Source organism: Trachypithecus francoisi, unplaced genomic scaffold (assembly GCF_009764315.1).
Source record: "Trachypithecus francoisi isolate TF-2019V2 unplaced genomic scaffold, Tfra_2.0 Lachesis_group3, whole genome shotgun sequence".
Classification (NCBI taxonomy): domain Eukaryota; kingdom Metazoa; phylum Chordata; class Mammalia; order Primates; family Cercopithecidae; genus Trachypithecus; species Trachypithecus francoisi.
In genome coordinates, this window is record NW_022681468.1 from 141,558,559 (window position 1) to 141,578,622 (window position 20,064).

Sequence of the window (20,064 nt, forward strand, 5' to 3'; positions counted from 1 at the left end):
AAACTCATGCTAGTAATGTTGAAGTTTTTTCAGAATGATACCCAAGTGTTTATAATTTTTTATATGCTGAACTATCTTCTTTAGATAAACTGGAAGAAGATATTCTGGGATAGGAAATGGCTGAAGGAAACAAAGGTGTGTGCAGAGAAATATATGAAATGTGTTGTAGGATCAAAGATTGAACAGTTTATATGAACAAGGAAAACTCAAATAGGGAGATGGGAAATGGAGTTGGATGGTAGCTTGGCCTGGCTGAGAGGACTTGGAGTGCTAATTATTGTTTATGCCTAGCTTGTTTAAGAGTTTTTAAAAAATAGGAAACCACATTTGAATGGGAGTCGGGGGACCACTCTAACTTTTAACTTAGCCACATAGGAGAAGCCTAGTTATTCAGACCTCAAGCCTTAGTCTTGGCAAATTCATCTCCTGGTGATGGCTTAATTATATTTCAGGCATAGTATTTAAGGTGAGTGTTAAGATTTTATTTTTAAGTGAGAATCTTGCAAATGCAGGCGTGTCAACTGACAGCCAGTGTCTTAGAGCCCCTGCACAAACAGCTAAGTGTGCTCAGAGCGCCCTACTGTGGAAAAGATACCATAGAGGAACACCCAGTCATCCTTTCCTTTAACCTTCGTCTCATCATTTTCTCTTCCCTTCCCCAACCTGGACCTATCTTGCCCAGCCTTCTCAATGAATACTTGGCACGAACTTCATTCACTCAACTTTGTCGCTGACACGCCCGTTGTACTGACGGAATCCTGGCTTGAATGGCGCTTGCTCAGCTGTGCTTTAGACAAACCCTTCTGGCTGACCTGGTTTAAACCTGGCTTTCTTGACGCCATCCTTGGTGTGTTCCAAGGTGAAAAAGGACTCTGCTGCCCCTTCTTTTGCTCCTCTGCAGGGGAAACCAGTTGCCACTTGGCACCAGGATGTATCAGGCCTGCATCCAGAGTAGTAACATGATTTAGTGAAAATAGTACTAGACTAGGAGGGAACTTGAGTCCTAGTGCTGGTCTGCTTTTTAGTGGCTGTGTGACCTTGGTCAAATCATTGCACTGCCCCAGACTCAGTTTTTTCATCTATAAAGTGACCAGCTGTTCTCTAAAATCCTTTCTGATCCTCAGAGTCACAGATTCACATAGGTTACCAAATTCTTGAATGAATAGAGATTTGGGTTCTAAGTACTTTTCTTTTCATCTACTGCACTGCCTCTTTCCACAAAACAGGGGCCATCTCTATACTGTTATGTAGTGTACACTCAACTTCCCTGTCAATCTTGGGTTCAGGTACCAAAAAGCCTTTCCTTCACCTGCACAGTTCACTACCAAGAAGGGCATTCTAAAAGTCTGTAAGTGGACCAGGTGATTCAGGATGTTTTACATTACTTTAAGAAACTTTTTCTTGAATTAAATCACTGTTTTTAGCAACTCTCTCTGAGTGATGCTTTTAAAAATATCACTGATAAAAAATATATGCTTGAGACAATTACAGGTATTTCACATATAATATTTCACCAAAATCTTAACAACCTTAAATTATCTCCACTTGACACATGAGAGGATTGAGGCTTTCTGAGATTAAACAATGACACAGGGCTAATAATAGGCAGGGTTGGAATTTAGGTCAGAACCTTCTGTGCCCACAGCCTGAACTCAACTCTGGCACTATCTTCACTATGAGGAGTAACTGTCATTGCTGTAAGAATACCTGGCGTTTTGTGCAGGAGATCTCAGGGAACCCTTTTTGTTAGGTTTCAAAGAAAATGATTTCTAACTGCATTTCAGATGCCTGGAATTTATGCTGTGCCAAGCACTTTTCCACTTAATTCTAAATCCATTGGTATTTCAAGGGGAATTTAACCCATATGGTTCTGATTCACTTGTACTTAACTCATCAAAGAGGATTGTTTTGTAAACCTTAGCCTCTTCTTGTGGACACTTTCGAGCTCATATTTGGCTGGCATTGGCTGGATTTTGAATCTGCCATGGTTGAAGCTTGATTTTAAATCCTTCTTTCCAGCCACTATTTTGTGGTGGTTTCATCCTGGGAGTGGATGGAAATTGAAGGTGAGTCATGAAGGCTCTTCCAAAACTTTACCAGGATTCCAGTGATGTAGAGAGTCACTAACCTTTGAGGTTAGTGAGGTTTGTTGCATTTACCTACAGCCTTACCCCATTAAGTAATTGAGTTGTGCATGGATGTGATCTATGAGTGTAAAAAATTAAAATCATAGATGTTGCATTTTTTCCCTGGGATGGTGGAGAGAAAAATTGTCTTTGAGATAAAAGGTATTTGTGGAGGTTAGGTATATTACTACTTTGGAAAAGCCTTTTAGCATGGAGTCTTCTATTTGGGAGACATTAGAGTTATAGAGCTAATGGAAAGTTTCTTTCAGAAACTCCCATTAGAAATGTAGAAGGCAAAAGCCTGTTTATTATCTTTGCATTTAGATGAGTTGGGTACATTCAGTTCTGATAACCTGCTGAGTTAGAGAATTAATTAACTTGTCTAGTTAACTTCACATGAGCTCATCTAAGGAATGTGTGTAATTGTGTGGCCCAGAGGAAGCAAGAACAATTTTTATACCTAGTTAACAGTTTGGTTTAAAAAAGATATATTGAGTGTCTTCTATTCCAGGAAGTTGGGGATAGAAGATAAGAGTTCAGAGATAAACAAGACTCTCTCCTCCTAGGGAACCTACCATTCGGTAGCTTATAACCTATATGCTTCTCTCTGGACCATGGCCAGATGGTATGACTGGCAAATAGTCAGTGTACAGCAGTACACCATGGGAACTCAGAAGATGAAGATGTTCATTTTGATATATGAAGCTAGACAGGCTTTTCCCAAAATGCAGTGTTTAAGTTTGGTCTTGAAGGATAAGAAGGCTTTTGAAGGCAGGGTCAGGGGTTAGACAACCAGACATGTTCTTGGGTAATACAGACAATACCAAATAGTCTTCACAGATTTCTGCTCTGTTTATAGACATGGGGTGGGGTGAGTCTGCGGAGGTGAATCAGAGTGTTAGAAGCTCATGCTGGGCGAAAGGGGGTTGTGCACAGTCCTCGATAATGAGCAGCTGGGATTAACATGACAGCTTTTAACTGAGCACAGATTTTCAGGGCTGGGACAGTTTAGCCTTGGATCAAGAAGGAAACACAGGAAAGGGACAAGGAAAGGAACAAGATGTGAAGGAACAGTATGTGAGATTTACACATCATCACTGCGTGCCATGTTTAGATAGAACATACTACGTAACATCTTAACATGCCCTTTTATTTCCGTAGTGCACAAATAATGGCTTATTCTGTCTCACACTGAAGAAACCAATCAAATGATGCATGTTGGGTATAAAGATTTTTTCTGTTGAAAGTATCACTGGTATAGAATAGAGGTACAATCAGACAGGAAATTAAATATTTTAAATATTTCTCTTGTATAATGTTTGCAAACACCGTATTATCATCCCTATTTATAATTAAGAAAACTGTGGATCAGAAAGTAAATAATTTGCCCATGGTCACATAGGTATGTAAGGCGCTTCCATTTCAGTTTGCAGATATAATGCGTATGTGTGTATGTGGCTTACCTTTTCTATTTATCATACCGTTTCAATTCACTACATGACACATTTACAGAATGTATGTCATGTATGTGTTAGTTACAAAACTAATTTAAAAATTAAGACTGCCCGACCTAAGCATTCAAATATGACTGATACCCATTCGGGATTCCCCGTACCATCTCCTTCCTGCTTCTCCACAGGGAGGTAACCTCTATCATAGATTTTATTACATATATTTTTTAGCTGACACCAACATTACTTCTATGTTATCATGGTTTACAGTGAATATATTTACAAAAACAAAATTGGGATAATTTTCATTTCTTGCAAACAACACTCCAACACTGCACTAAGGGGTTTTTTAAGATCAAGATTTGGGAGTATGAGAATAAGGTCCTGAAACTGATTTGAATGTTGCTTCAATCTCGACTGCTGTGATTTAATCCTGGGGAGCAAGAAGGCAAAAAATGAGGCCGAAGGGGAGGCATGAAGTAACCAACACGGCCTGATCTGGGATTTGAAAGATATAGATTCTCGTTCCATCTGCCGCTAATTTGTTCTGTAACATTGAGAAAATAACTTCGCTGCTTTGTGTTTTGATTTACCCTTGTGTACATTGTACCGTCATGTTGAGGAAGGCAAAGTAGTGGGGAAGCACAGCTTTTAGAATCAGAAACACCAAAAGCTGAATTCTCATTCTGCCACTTACTGTTTGTATAACCTTGGGCAAATTTATTAACTTTACTTTGAGCCTCAGTTTCCTCCTTTATAAAATGAAGCAAAAGTCTTCCTCAGAGAATTAAGTGAGACAGCACGTCTCCCTTGTAGCCAGCACCATGCTCCGTAAATGCTCACTTTCTTTTTCTTCTTCTATAAGTTTCCTTCCAATTCTAAAATAAGAGATTCCAATGCTCATCTTATACATAAACGACTGAAGCACAACCAGCTCATAATTATGGAATTTCCTGTATTAAAGGGCTCAACATTTCTCTCAAATCAGACTTGTCATCAGAAGACTTTCCAAGGTCTGGATGAATCTTTTGAAATTAATAGCAACATCTGGAAAAAAAATGGCTCCTCTCACACTCACAGAGTAGAGGGAAAAGAGTGAGAAGTATTATATAAGTTCATTTACTACCCTTGTTTCTCCCCTTCCCTGAGCCAAAACAATAGACTATAAAGCTGCGACTTCATTTTTATTGTTTCATAAGCCATCTGTGTTTGCATAAAGTGTCAGTACCGTTACCCCATTTAAAGGTTGAATAATGTCACTGTGAATGCAATACTTACCGTTCAGTGTCCCCCGGGAACCTACCTAGGCATTTACATAGTTATTTTCTTTCTTTTCAATCCATTCTTATTGATGTATTGTTTGAAATTGGCCACTGTTTGGGAATAACTCCAGAATTCCATTATTTCCATGTGTCCACTCTGTTTATATTTTTATGATTGTTATGGTAACCAATCAAATATGTAACATTTGGGAAGTGAGGTGAGGGGATGGTGGTCTTTACTTTCAATTGAGAGTAGTATATAGGGCATATCACATTCAAAATATCTTAATTATTTAAAAAATAGAATAAAGAGGATCATCTAACAGAGGTATTAGTGAGCTTATTTTAAAAAATCAAATGTGTTTTACAAATGAGAACTGGCAGTAACTCTTATGATGGTAATAATGCATATGACCATTTCTTTGATTTAACTGGAAAAATATGTGTATATCAGAGAACAGCGGATACACGGAGATTATCAGAGTCGAGTCATATCCCAACATTAGATATGTTACTAGGTTTCGAGGAAGGAAAATTAAGTTGATTTGGGGAATATGAGCTTAGGAAGGAATATCTGGAATTCTCATTTGCATTTGGGTAAAATTTGTTTATACACTTGACCTACTTTGCTCAATCTTTTTGCTCTTAATTTTTAAAATACATGCTACATAAAAATTCCAGAAATGTAGTATATTATGCTTGGATTATTCACTCATATGTATGTCAAATGACAACACAATTTGTGGACTTGGTGTCTCAGTTAGAAATGAGTTTGGATGCAAATGATACAAAACCCAACCCTAGTGGCTTAAAAAAAATAGGGGTTAATTTTTCTTATGTCAGGAATGAATTTGGAGGTATATGGTAGCTAATGGTGATTCCACTGCTCAAAAATGTCATCAGGCCAGTCCAGTCCAGTGGCTCATGTCTGTAATCCCTGCACTTTGGGAGGCCGAGGTGGGAGGATCACTTGAGCCGAGGACGTCAAGACCGGCCTGGGCAACATAGAGAGACCCCATCTCAACAAAAAAATAAAAAAAGTAGCCAGTCATGGTGACATGTGCCTGTAGTCTCACCTACTTGAGAGGCTGAGGTGGGAGGATTGCTTGAACCCTGGAGGTCAAGGATATAGTGAGCTGTGATCCCACCACTGCACTCTAGCTTGGGTGACAGAGTGAGACCCTATCTCAAAAAAAAAAAAAAAAAAGTCATTGAGAACTGAGGTTCTTCTTTCTTTGTGCTTTACAAAACCACAATGAGATACCATCTAACACCAGTCAGAATGGCTACTATTAAAAAGTAAAAAAATAACAGATGTTGCTGAGGTTGTGGAGAAAAAGGAACACTTATACACTGTTGTTGGTAGTGTAAGTAGTTCAACCATTGGGGAAGACAGTGTGGTGATTCCTCAAAGACCTAATGACAGAAATACCGTTTGACCCAGCAATACCACTACTGGGTATATACCCAAAGGAATATAAGTCATTCTGTTATAAAGACACATGCCTGTGTATGCTCATTGCAGCACTATTCACAATAGCAAAGAAATGAAATCAACCTAACTGTCCATCAATGAGACCAGAAAAAGAAAATGTGGTACATATACACCATGGAATACTATACAGCCATAAAAAGGAACAAGATTATGTCCTTTGCAAGGACATGGATGGAGCTGGAAGCCACTATCCTTAGCAAACTAACACAGCAACAGAAACCAAATACTACATGTTCTCACTTATAAGTAGAAACTAAATGATGAGAACACATGGACACATAGAGGAGAACAGCACACACTGGGCCTTTTGGAGGGCAGAGGGTGGGAGAAGGGAGAGGATTAGGGAAAACAACTAATGGGAACTAGGCTTAATACTTGGGTGATGAAATAATCTGCACAACAAACCCCTATGACACAAGTTTACCTATGTAACAAATCTGCACTTGTACCCCTGAACTTAAACTAAAAGTTAAAAAAAGAAAAAAGAACAAGGTCTTCATGAATCCAGGCTAGGACTTGATCTGCATGTCACCTTTATCTTTGCTCTATATTGCAAATTTCAACTATTGTTTATAGCAGAAGGCCAGGCAAGAGAGTAGAGATAACTTAGAACAAATCTCTTAGCTCTTCAGAATGGATTAAAAGGTGTGTCCTGCAGATTGTGGGTCATTTATGTCATTTGTTTTTAAGAACAGCAGGATATATTGGTTATGTGTACCCATGGTATGTGTGGGAGGAGAGGAAAAATAGAAGAACCAGAGACTATGGTAGGTATTTTATATGCTCGTTTACTACTCGTACAACCCTGGGAAACAGAGAAAACTGACTCAAAGAATAACTATTCACTGCCACATTGATAATCAGCGTTCCAGAATTCAAATCAAGCGTGATGGATTCATGGAATTATAAGTAGTTAATTATATCTTGAGCAAAGGGAATGAATAGTTCAAAAGATTAAGGATTTAGACTAACTTAAAGATACGTCATTGTGCATCCTCCTTTATTTATTCATTCATAAATACTTGAGTGCTTGTTATGGGCCCATGGGGGATATTCTAGGCCGTGGAGATACAAAGTTTAAAGAGACAAAATATATATCGTTAAGGCTCACAATCTGATGAAAGACAATCATATAAGTCAGAGTTTACCATGGAGTTTGGTTAGTGCCACAGAGGAGGGAAGGAGTAAGTCGTCAGGGGAGACTTCCAAGTGGAGAAATTTGGTGGAAAAACAGGGAGAGGAAAGGCATTCCAGGTAGAGGAGATGGCATTTGCAAAGACATGTGGAGGAGAAACAGCAAACTGTGAGTTGAGGAACTGCAGTTCACTCAGTGTCAATGGAGGGGGAAGGCATGTAGGGAAGAGACCAGAGGGAGCCAAGTAGGGAGCATTTCACAGAGCATGTTAGGGTCTAACAAAGTTAGGTTCACTCTAGCAGGGTAAAGCAGTGGCAACTGGATTTCAGAGGAGGGGCAGTAAAAAAGCCGTTGAGGTAGTAAATTTGACAAGGTTTGCGGGTGATTGAGGGATGTGAGGGATACTCTGTGATCCCCGCTGCCCTGAGTCTGTGGCCCTGTGATGCGGGCTGTGGTGATGCCCTTTCCCAAAATAAGAAGTGTGGGAGAAGCAAGTCTAATGGCAAAACAAGCTTCTGTCAGACGTCTTTCTACACGCTCTGCCCTTCCTGCACCATGGAAACAACCTTCTCTTCTCAGCCTGGCTGCAGCCAACCTGGCTGAGGCCAGCTGAAAGGCCACGAGGACGTCTGAATGGTTCATGATTTGACCACTTGAATGCCATCAGAGTGACGTGTCTAAGTCGAGACGCACAGCAAATTGGTTGCTGAGCTGAGACTGGTGTGCAGGCCTCCTCCCTTTTAGGCATATTGTCTTTAGGTTCTAGCCCTGCACTGTGTTCTGCCTAAATGGGCGAGGTAACATCATCCACAAATGCCTGCTGCCATTTGGGGAAAGTTAACCAGGACAGTATGTGTTACTAAAAATTAGCTATCAATTTATAGAGGGCAGTGATGACTTTCATGCAGGTTTATGTTTCTCTGTGGCTCCCTTTGGAATTACAAGTAAAGGAAGGGGAGAGCTGGAGTAGTTTTTGTCTGTGTTTGTGTCACTAACTAGGAGAGTTTTTTTTTTGTTTGTTTGTTTGTTTGTTTTTGCTTTTCTTTGAGAATGGACATATAAAACTCAGTAAATCAGAGTAAGTTATCTAAGTAATGCCAAATTCTTATTAGTTACTTCTTTTTAAATAGTGCAGGGGGTTATTTGAGCCATGGACACTTTTTTAAGAATTTGATGAAAGAACACGTTCTTCTTCCAAAAAGGTATAAATGAATGCACTGTATTGGCTCCAAGTGCATTGGTTGCAAGTAATGGAACTAGCTGAAGCAGAAGGGGGGATTTGCTTTAAGGAACCTGGGACATCCCAGGTTATAAGAAACCCAAGGACAGGTACTGTAGCAGAGCTTTACCCAGGGCTGGAAGCAAAAACCAAATGCTCTCTCCAACTCTTGGACTGCTCTGTGTGTCATGTACATGCCACCTCCCTGCTCCCAAGGTAAGTCACCTGAGGTCTAGCCGTCTGCAGAGGTGAACACCAATGCTCCTCAATCCCAATTCCAGATTTCTGGAAGAGAATATGTGATTGCTCACTTAACTGTGTTCAGATTCATCGAACTTGTACATGTGATTTACGTATAGTTTCGGGGCACCTTTAGACCTACCGAGTCCCGATTGTGGTCTTCAATTTAAGAACTCCTGACCAGAGAAATCTGAATGCCCATAGACCAGCAGCACTAACTTTTAGCTGTACAACTACTGCAGAAAGTTGAAAATACATTTGAATAGAAGGCATTTGCATGAGCATACTTCCTAAGAACGCTTGCTCCGTGTGGGAGTTGTGAATTTTGAATATCAGTAGTGAAATCCCAGGATGGTGAATATGATGTATATTAAATTATAACACTTTCCAAGGTCATTGATATTCTATTCCTAACTTTTACCCTTAAAGGTTTGGAAAATTCCGTTTTAATTATTGTTAACATGCTTCGTAAATATCCAAGGGAATAAAACATAGACCTGTTAATACATCCAGAGAGCTACAATCTGGCTCAAGTTGTTTTTTCTTCCACAGTTGGAGAAAATTGTGGTGTTTGGCTTCCCTCTTGGGGCATTTTAAACCACTTTAATGCTGTCTCTTATTATTTTCTAACCATATACACTTTCCGCACGTATCTAACTAGCTGCCTTAGATGAAACCCCAGCGTCTGGCCAAGCTGATGTAAATCTCTAGTAAGTGGTAAGAGGGAACAGAGTAACACAGTGCCCTGTCAGTGTTCAGACAGTACACGATTTAATAGTTGTAGACCTTATAGTCTCAGGAGCAACTTTAAATCTTTTTTCTAGTTTTATAGAATGGAAGTTTCTAAAGCATATACCATTCTCCCACTGACTCCACTGGGCAACACTTAGCTAGAACTAGAGTGGCCTATCTGCCTATAGGATAGTATTAAGATTTAACTCTTCACATCATGTGTACCTGGGGTGTCTGGGAAATAACTGTTAATTCCAAAGAGCAGGATGAATATTTGCATAATTGCTAGCCTATTCCATAAAACAATTGTCACTCACCAGTGGCCCAGAACATCAAAATCTGTATGTTTCCAGTGGAGCTGCCAGGAGGCCCCATGATTGTCCCATTAGTGACATGTTCTCACTCCACTTAGCAGGTCTGAAAAATAATGACCATAAAATAATAGTGAAAACCCAATTCTAGGGTCGGCCGCCTTAGTCTTTGGTGTCAAAGAATATGAATCATCTGTTGTATTTGATATCTGAGCATGTACTGATTTTTGTCAGGAATCTTCTTTTGTTGATGAATTAAATCTACATGATTGGGTTTTGGTGCTGCTGCCTCTCCTACCCCCTCAGCTCCCATGCCTGTCTTTTGCACGGTTCACTCACGTGTTCTGAGTAATGCTTGTACTTTCTTCCAACTTGTCTTTCTTCAGCTGAGTTCAGTGCCAGACTCTGAGCTGGAAACAGTCTCAGGAATTTTTCATTCATCAGACATTTTCTTCCAAAGAAAAGTTCTGAGAAGAGGAGGGCCACCTTGATAGTATGTTAGTGTGCTTCTGTGACTCTGTGTGTGTGTGTGTGTGTGTGTGTGTGTGTGTGTGTAGGAGAGAAGATATACAAACAACCTATACAAACAACCTATATACCACATATCTAGTAGCACACGGATCTTTGATAAAAAGCCAATTCTAGAAATAATGTTTGCCAACCAGTGTATCAAAACCATCTCCCTGCCGTTTGTCTGTCTTGATACTACAGAAAATTCATATTTATAGGAGGCATTTCTCAGCTGTGGTTAATAATGGCTGAACTTTTGTCCCTGCTTTAAGTTTTCCACCAGATCTCTCAGAATTGATGCTATCATGGAATGTGAGTGTGGTGTGTCTCCATTTCCTGTAGAATGAACTCAGGGCTGGCAGCTAATGCTAGTGGTCTTGGATTCCCATGCCCTGTCATTTATGAAAGGGGCAGTGGAGTTCCTCTGGAGGAAATCCCACCCACCACGCCAGGATTCCATCACATATTGTTGGTCTGGGCCGTGGGTACTTCATACTTGGTTTTCTGTGAAAATTCACCAAATGTGTTTGAAGTAAGAATCTCAGCCGTAATGTTTATGCATAAATATCTGAATATGATAGGAGTAAATGCTTGCTCACAAAAAGGAAGGGGAGGAAAATAAATTTATAAAAAAGCAAAAACACACAAGTCAGGGTATAATTACATTATACACAGGTTTTATTTTTGTTTGTTTTGATAGCATTAAGATTTACAGATAATATAATTTTATTCATGGACAGCCTCATTAATTCAAGTCACCTGTTCTGCACCAGGTACCTTATTGTGAAAATGGGAAGAACTTGTTAATGGATTATTAGTATTTACAGCTTAATCTTCCCTAGTTTCCCCATTTCAGCAAATGACCATTTATTCAGTGATGGAAGCCAGAAGCCCGGGAGCCTTTCTGTTTCCCTCACACTTCCTTTCTGATCCATCCACATGTGCTGTTGGTTCTTTGGCCCAAGGGCATCCCCTTCCTGCTGGCCTTCCACCCTTTCTATGCCACCACCCTTGCCAAGCCCTCGCCAACTTTCCCCTCACATCCTTCAGTAGCCTCCCTGAAAGCCTTTCCATTTCCACTCCTGAGCCCTTGAAGGAGCACGCTTCTCAAATAACACATGTGTTTTCAGTGGCTTTTTATTGAGCTTTGAGCCAGATCCAGACTCCTCATCATATTCTGAGATGTTCTGCATAATCCAGCCCCTGCTAAAGGATCCAACCTCATGGCATGCTCCTTCCCCTTTGCGCTCAAAGCTCTGGTCACAGCGGCTTTTTTTTAATCCTAGAGAAGCCAGTCTATCTGCCATCCCAGAGCCACTGTTCTTGCTGTCTCCTATACTTAGAAAGCACTTAGATGTTGTACACCTGGCTTGTGCTCATCCTTTAGGTCTCAGTTTCAATGTCACCTCCTCAAAGAAGTCTTTTCTGATAACTTTTACCAAGGTAGGTGCACCCAATTATTCTCTATGACAGCAGCTTGCTTGTTTCATTTGTAACTAAATTTCAACCTCAAATCTAAAAGTATTGTAACATATTGATCTATTTATTCACTACCTCCTCCACAAGACTGCAAACTCCATGTGAACAGAGGTTTTATGCCGTGCTACTCACTGATATGGGGTAGTGGCTCAATAAATATTTGTTGAATGCATAAGGAAACCTATGATTCTATTTTACAGTTGTGAAGTGTAGGCCTTTACAGCTGTAAAGCATTGAAGTCAAAGTGTTTAATTTAATTTTGTGTTGTAGAATTTCTTGTTCTTTCTTTTTTTTTTTTTTTTTTGATATAGGGTGTCACTTTGTTGCCCAGGCTTGAGAGCAGTGGTGTGATCACGGCTCACAACAGTAAGCGATCCTCACGCCTCAACCTCCTGAGTAGCTGGTAGTACAGGTGCCCACCACCACACCCAGCTACATTTTTTGGTATTTTTTGTAAAGATGGGGTTTTGCCATATTGCCCAGGCTGGTCTTGAACTCCTGGGCTCAAGCAATACACCTGCCTCAGCCTTCCAAAGTGCTGGGATTATAGGCATGAGCCACCGTGTCGGCTAGAAATTTATTTTTATTGTATTAAAATATACATAAGATAAAATTTACCATTTTAACCATTTCTATGTGTACAGTTTGGTGGCATTAAGCACATTCACATTGTTTTGCACCTGTCACCCCCATCCATCTCCAGAACCTTTTCATGTTCTCAAACTAAAACTCGCCATTCCTCCCTCCCCTAAATCCCTGGCAACTATCATTGCACTGCTGTCTATGAATTTGACTGCTCTGGGTACCTCATATTAGTGTACTGCAATTGATTGATATTTTAAATCAATTTATTTTTATTGTCTCTTTACAAACATAGGCCTTTACCCTCCATATACACAATGTTCAGTGTTGAAATTGACCTGCTACTGAAAATCTCATTTCTAATAATAATTTAATGATAAAACATTCTATTAGGATTCTTCATGAACTTAATTCATCTTTTGTGGAACTTATTTTGGAAAATAAACAATATTACAAGGTACTTTTATGATATACAGGTTAATTTAAGAATATATTGCCCCTGACCATTTTTATATTTAATCTTAAGGCCCTTTCCTCTTGGGCTGTTAATCTTGTTTTTGGATTGGAGAGAATATGTTATGCTTCATGGCTTTGAAAAAATATAAAAGAACAAATAAATTGTTATATAATATTATTGTTTTTGTCTTGCTGTTTAATAGCTGATGCTCTGTGGTCAAACGGCAGTGTTTGGTTTAACGTGGCATTTCATACAAGCCGTTTTAAAAGGGAATAAATCAGAGCCAACTGGTTCTTTAAAGTGGAATTTGCAGACCATTAAGAATGAAAGCGTTCTCTATGATTTTATTATCTTGATGGTAAATATGTCACCCAAACCATGATTTGACTTTACCGATTCCCCCAGTCTTTTTTTTTTTCTAGTAAAAGTAGAGATAACTTCGCAGGAAGATGAGAGTCAGTAATGACTTGCAGGATTTATAGTAAAGGAACAAATAATATCAGGTAAATGAGATATTCTCTTACTCTGAACAAGATTTCTCTCTGCTTTCTTCATCATGGAACAGAATAAAATGTGGTAACAATTTGCTGTAGTTTTGAATTGCTGCCACACATAATTGGGTCCCACAGAACTATGGCCTGGATTTTGATGAATTGCTTAGTCTGCATGTTAGATTAAAAGGTGTACAACAAATCACCTTGTTTCTGCAGTTTTGAATGATATTTACATTTAAGTCATAGTGGTAATACTTTTCACTTATGGAATAAAGAAATTAAAATCAGGGAAAATACTAATGTAGAAATAGTTTTGTTTTTTTCCCATATGGTTTATTTCTAAAGTGCCTTTTAAAAACATTTAGTAACAATTAAGCCATACCTCAGATGCAGTTTCTTAAAGATAAACATTTTGCATAATATACTTTAGTAAATTTTGCCAACAGGTTGTATTCTTTTAATAACACTGTATAGACCATGTTAAATAGGTAATCTTGTGTGCAGTATTTTATATAAATGCATGGATTGGAAAGTATATTTAAACCTTATTGCATCGTTTTAAAAATGCCATGTAGCTTGAATAAGATGGGAGAAGCAACATTGCATAGTAAAAGTAGATGTGAAAGGAATTTCTTTCCCCTGAAATTTTATTATAAAAAATTTCAAACTTACATTAAAGTTGAAGGAATAATATAAAGTATACACACATACTTTCCACTTATGTTGAATAACTGTTCCCACTTTTATACACATAATAGCTTTCTATGTGTATGTACACATCTGGATGTATATATATATATAGACTATACAAGATATATATTGAAATATGTATTTGTTATTATTTACGTCACTGAATTATTTGAAAGTTAAGTTGCATACATCATGACACATCACCTCTAAGCACTAAGGACATTCTTGCATATAACCACAATACCATTATCACACCTAGAAAAACAACAACTCTGCAATGTCATGTAATATGTAGTCCACATAAGATTTCTGAAATTGTCTCTTTTAGAAACAGTATCCAATTGAGTTTTGATTATTATGATTTTTAATCTAAAATAATCTCTGTACTTCTTTTGGTGAAGAGAAAGTCATTTGCTTTTGGAAAAGTTTTGAACAATTGCCTTAGAAAATATCACACGTTCTGAGCTTTCTGGTTGTTTCCTTGTGGTGCAATTTACCTTGTTCCTCTATCCCTATATTCCCTTTCAGCTAGAAGTTTGGTGTGGAAGTTTGATTAGATTAAGCCTTGACTATTTTTGACAGGAAACTTGATAGATATTGTGCACTACTTTATATTTTATAAAATCAGGAGTCCCGGAAGAATTTCAGATGGCCTCTCTGATAGTGCAATTCTGGAATAAATTAAGAGTTGACTTTTGGTGTTACTGATGCTAAATAGGCCTTGTATTCGGGCCCCAATTGGAGAATGCCCCTGGAATTCCACTGAGATACAAGCTGCAGCAGTGGGCAGGGGCTGGGTGTGGGAGTTCCTGACAGCGGCATGAGATCATGTATATCAGTGTGCTTTGTAAAACTAGAAGGAAAGAGACTGGAAATGGGAATTCTATTAACTATTAGGACACTGCAGTAGTGGATAATCAGCCTTCCTAAATTTTGACTTTGTTGTTTGCTTTGATGAGCTGGTAGTTAGTATAATTAACTATAATATAATTAGTAAAGAATGTAATAAAGTGCCTCATAATCAGTGCAGCACTGTGGAAATGAATAGTATTTTGCCATGATTAGGATGTCAGTCCTAGTTGAGAAATACTAGGTTATGTTGAGTGGCAGTGATCCCAGTTTATGGGCTGTCTGATGTTTCTAAGGTTAGACTTTCAGATAAGTAGTTGTTATCTTGCAGACATCTCCAATTAATCATGGAACATGAGCACTCTTCATTAAAGGAAAAGACAGAGAGAGAGAGAAAAAATACACACACACACACACACACACACACACACACAAAACTTAGAGTCCTAGAGGGCAAAAATCATCTTGGGGAGCTTTTGCAAGATGTATATGCCTGGGCCCTGTGCCACATCTACTAAATAGGGTTCCATGGGGAAAACTGGGAGAGGAGGACAGGGTAGGACCCAGGCATCAGCATTTTGCAAAAGCTCCCCCAAGTGATTCTGTTATGTCCTAAGGTTAAGAATGATTGGAGTAAGAAGAAGTAACAGCAGTTAGGAGGCTGATTATGATAATGGAACTTCTTAACTTTAATTTTCCTTAGACTAAAAGTTCTCTGAACTCCTTCCTCAGAAAGTTGTATTGAAATTCCACATATTAGGAGCCTAATGTTTCCCAGGCCAACCTACCTGGGAGAAATAAGTGTGCTGTGACCCTCTATGTCATGGATAAATTGATATCTCATTCTTTTGTTTGTCATTTTTATGAAAAGAAGGATTTAAAATAATTGGAGCCTAGTGCCCAAAATTATATCCTTGTGCCTTCCCTGCAGTTTGTGGTTTAGTGACTGGGCAGGAGGGACAAGAATTCATTGTACCACAGAATATTCTTTCCCTGTAAATGATGCATTTGCTTCAGGGTGAAGTCTGATTACAAATGAAAGTGAAATAATGCTGTAGACCACAGCATTCTGAGCTGCAGAGCTGGGCATGAGCTGAGGATCAGAGGCTGCAGACACATGTTGGTCAGTGCCCAAGCCTTGAGGCCAAATCTAATGGGACTGGAGAGCAATCCTTGAGCTAACCACTCAGAATGGGAACATGGAGATGCAGAATTTCCCATGAAGCAGCCACACTGGAGTAAGTCAGTTAAAAACAATTAGAATCGCACTTTAATTTCGGAATGATTTGGCCTGTTGCCCTAGTTCATGAAGGTCTTATAAGGAAGTGATTGTAGAGCAATTTGCAAATAGAAAGCATTTCTAATACTATATTTTAGTTGCATTAGGAATAATGATTTACACTGAAGCCAGGAATGAGTCAGACATTACACAAGCTTTGAGTTAAGCACACTCCCTGTCTAATGCTGAGACTATCTGAAAAAAAAAAAAAAGAGTATGTAAATTTAGCTTAATATCATGTAAGTGCTATGGGAATAATTGTAAATAATTGGATTATTAGTAAGGAATTGGGAGTGTGGGCAGATTTCTTTCTGCGGTTGGCGTATTGGACTAAAAACGGCATAACCTTGGCAATCTAAATGAAGTACAGGACGAAAAGCACATGCCGCCAAATCGGAATGACATTTGAAAACCATGTTAATACAGCATTTACCTTCCAAGACATTTTTAGATCCAATTTTATTTCATCCAGATTATGCCTCTCCCTCTGCAATCAGCAATTTTTGTTTAAAATACGGATCTACAAATACATTCATATCCACTTGCTAATCTGTACTGTCAAATAAGCCAGTTCTAATTTGTTTCCAAAATAACTTTGTCAATAGTGATAAGTATCTAGCACAGAAATGTGCTAAGTCCATAGATTCTATTCTACGTACTTAAAGTATTCGCCAAATATATAGTATATTTAATAAATGGGATCCCTGTGGACTGTTGGAATACCTAATATATGTTGTCAGAATTAACAGCTACCATCTTGATTCTATGTATTTCGTATTGAAATAAGAATAATAAGTTACTGACCCTGGAAAAGTCTTAAGGTTTTTTTTTTTTAATGAAGATCTTCTAATGAGGAATTCACATCTGAAGTTATGAATCAGTGTCAGACAGAACTGAATCAGATTTGTGTTAGCATTTTGTAGAGTGCCTGGATTTTGCTGGTGTCACTCACAAAACACCATATTTGTATCTATCCTGAACCTTGGCAATCCTCATATATAAGATAATTCCATAGAGTATCTTGGCAAGAGGAGGTGGAAAAACAAATCCCAGCAGTGTTGAAGAGAGGATTATAAATTAAAATTCATGTTGCATTATGCTTTTTAAAAATGATTGAATATGGCAAGCTAACATGAATCTGTTTGATTAAAGCATTTGCACTTGTCTCAGTAAATTAACAGAAAGAAACAAGCCTAAATTCTCTTTCTTGTTACCTAACATAGAAAGTTTTTTTTTTAATAAAAGATTATACGGCTGTGATGTTTCTAGTCTCAGATGTAGGATATATATAGTCATAAAAATCTTGATGGCTGTTTTTATCCTGAAAAGGATTCATTGTAATGTATACTGAATGCTATGTGTAATAATGAAGAATTACAGGCAATTTAAATGATAGACAGTAAGAAAATGACTAAACACATTCTGTTATAACTTGATGGAAAATTATGCAGCAATTAAAATCATATTGTGGAATGGTGTTTATTACATGGGGAAAAGCTTTGGCAATGTTAAGTGAAGAAAATCCAGCAAGATTCAGAAGTATATTTTTAGTATAATCCTTATTTTATGATTAAAAAATAAAACACACACATGCATACACACAAAATCTTATGTACGATAATATAATCAATATGTTATCAAGGGTTTCTTTAGGTGTAATTACATTTATTTATATGCTACTGCCTTTTCTCAATTGTGTAAAGTAACTACTTAATTTTGAATTAAAATACATAATAAAATATTGAAATAGAAAAGAAAGGCCAAATAGCAAAGATGCATTTATTAAATCCCTATAGGTATTATTTGGGAGAATTGAACCAAAAAGATAAAGATGACTTTGGTATATCACTTCGTCCACATAGTTTTAAAATGTCCACAGCATTTTAAAGAGATTTTGTTACAAATTACTGCAGTGCTGAGTGACTTTTTTTCATCAAAAGAATGAAATGAGGACTGAGATCTATTCAACAGCTCAGTATTTAATATTTGTTTATATTTTTGTTTGAATTCAGTATCTCTGGAAGAAGATAGCAGGTTTTGAATAAATACGGCATACAATGTAAAATATTAAAGTATACCTAGAGCCTGACTACATAAAACTAAAAAAACAGTAGAGTAATAAATGCATAAACAAAGTAAAAAAAAAAAAGACACATGATAAACAAAGTGTCAGGAGAAAGGGCTGGAAAGGTGGGTGGGGCCAGGTCACACAGAGAAGAGGGACACAAAGGTCTCAGGCTTTTCTTTTGGAATGGTGAGTCTGGTTGCATGTAGATGTCACCCACACAATTTTTGACCTGTTTGCATATCACCTGTACTAGTATTTAATATTTTTTAAAAATTGAATTAAAAGGTTTTTCAATTCATCATCCTCATAGCAGACATAACTGTGAAATCATGAGTCTGATATATTTATGCTGGTTCATAATACACATTAAAATTAATATGTGCCTACTAAAATCTAAAATTATCTTGCATCCTGTGAGTGGGACATAACACTGGTATGGAGGGAGGGAGCTGGGGAGCTGGGGACTCGGCATTTGGACCGTCCTGTCTGTCTCTCCAGTGCTGCCGTAGCTTGGATATGGTAGTCTTCTTTATGTATGTGACTGGCATGGAATTTTGTTTTTGGAATTCTTCAGAAGGTTGATCTTACAGCATGGGCGTTAGAGCAGTGCTATTTCTGCAACACCACTGAACAGAGGTGGTTCACTGCAGATAGCAGAGGAGAGGGAGGAAGAGCACGTAGTGATGGGGAGCAGATGGAGTTGAAATTCCAAGGGAGGGGTTGGAGTGGAGATGCAAGAAAAAGAAAGCAAGGAGAATACTCAGGATAGAGGGATGCCAGCAGATAAAATTTAGCTATTGCCAAAACATTGTTACGATCCAGAATGTTCACTCTTCTTGGTATTGTAATGAAAAGTTGTCCTTTTTTCCTTAGTAAATAGCATGTCTGCTGTGTCCTATGAGTTACTTAAAGAAAGGCGAAAACAATGAAAGCATCCCAGTAGTTTCATTAGTGCAGCCAGTGATTTTCATAAAACGGTTGCATTCACAGGTAAAAGGAACTTACTGGGGTCATTGAGTCCATTTTTAGACTCACAGGAATCACTCCACCTAAACGCTTCTGAAAATGACCTGGAAGCATGCAAATGTTGGGTAGTGGGTAGAAGCCCATGAGTCCGACCCCAGCCCAGCCTCCCTTGTCTGTCAAGGTCATTGTAGAACCACAGAAATGGGTTTTATGGCCCTGATTTCTCTCACAAGGGGACAACCTGTGAGGACAACCTGGCTTTGGTCCTCTGTGCTCACTACGTCTTCATCTTTCTTGTTTGTTGTTGGCTGTCTCTCTGTAGGAAAAAAAAAAAAAAGAAAAACAAGAGGCAGATCTTATAACTGGTGGTAGACTGCTCTGACTGCAAATTCTCTTACGGTCTTAGCTCATTCCTGTTTTGCTTTAAGATGGTCCTTTTGCCTAGAGGTTACAATTATTTCAGACGAGTGTCCTCACCCTTTATGTTAAATACCTAATGTGTTTTGCATGGGCAAAATTTTAAATCCTCATTTGTTAGTTTGCTTGTTTTGTCTTTGAAACAAGATGACCCCAACTCAAAAGAAACAGATAACCATTTCTTTTGTTGAAGGAACTTCCAGGAAGAAGGTGCCATGACTCGCCTCACTGCAAGCTTCAAAATTCTTTGCTTTCTCAGCCCTAAATAACAATAGACTGGAAGCTCTGTGAGGGCAGGGATT

The 20,064-nt window shown here is 38.3% G+C and overlaps 1 protein-coding gene across 2 annotated transcripts in view; it reads left to right on the forward strand.

Annotated features, from left to right (window-relative positions):
- FBN1 (fibrillin 1) overlaps positions 1-20,064 on the forward strand; it is a 249,205-nt gene that overhangs the window by 95,283 nt on the left and 133,858 nt on the right. The window lies entirely within an intron of this gene.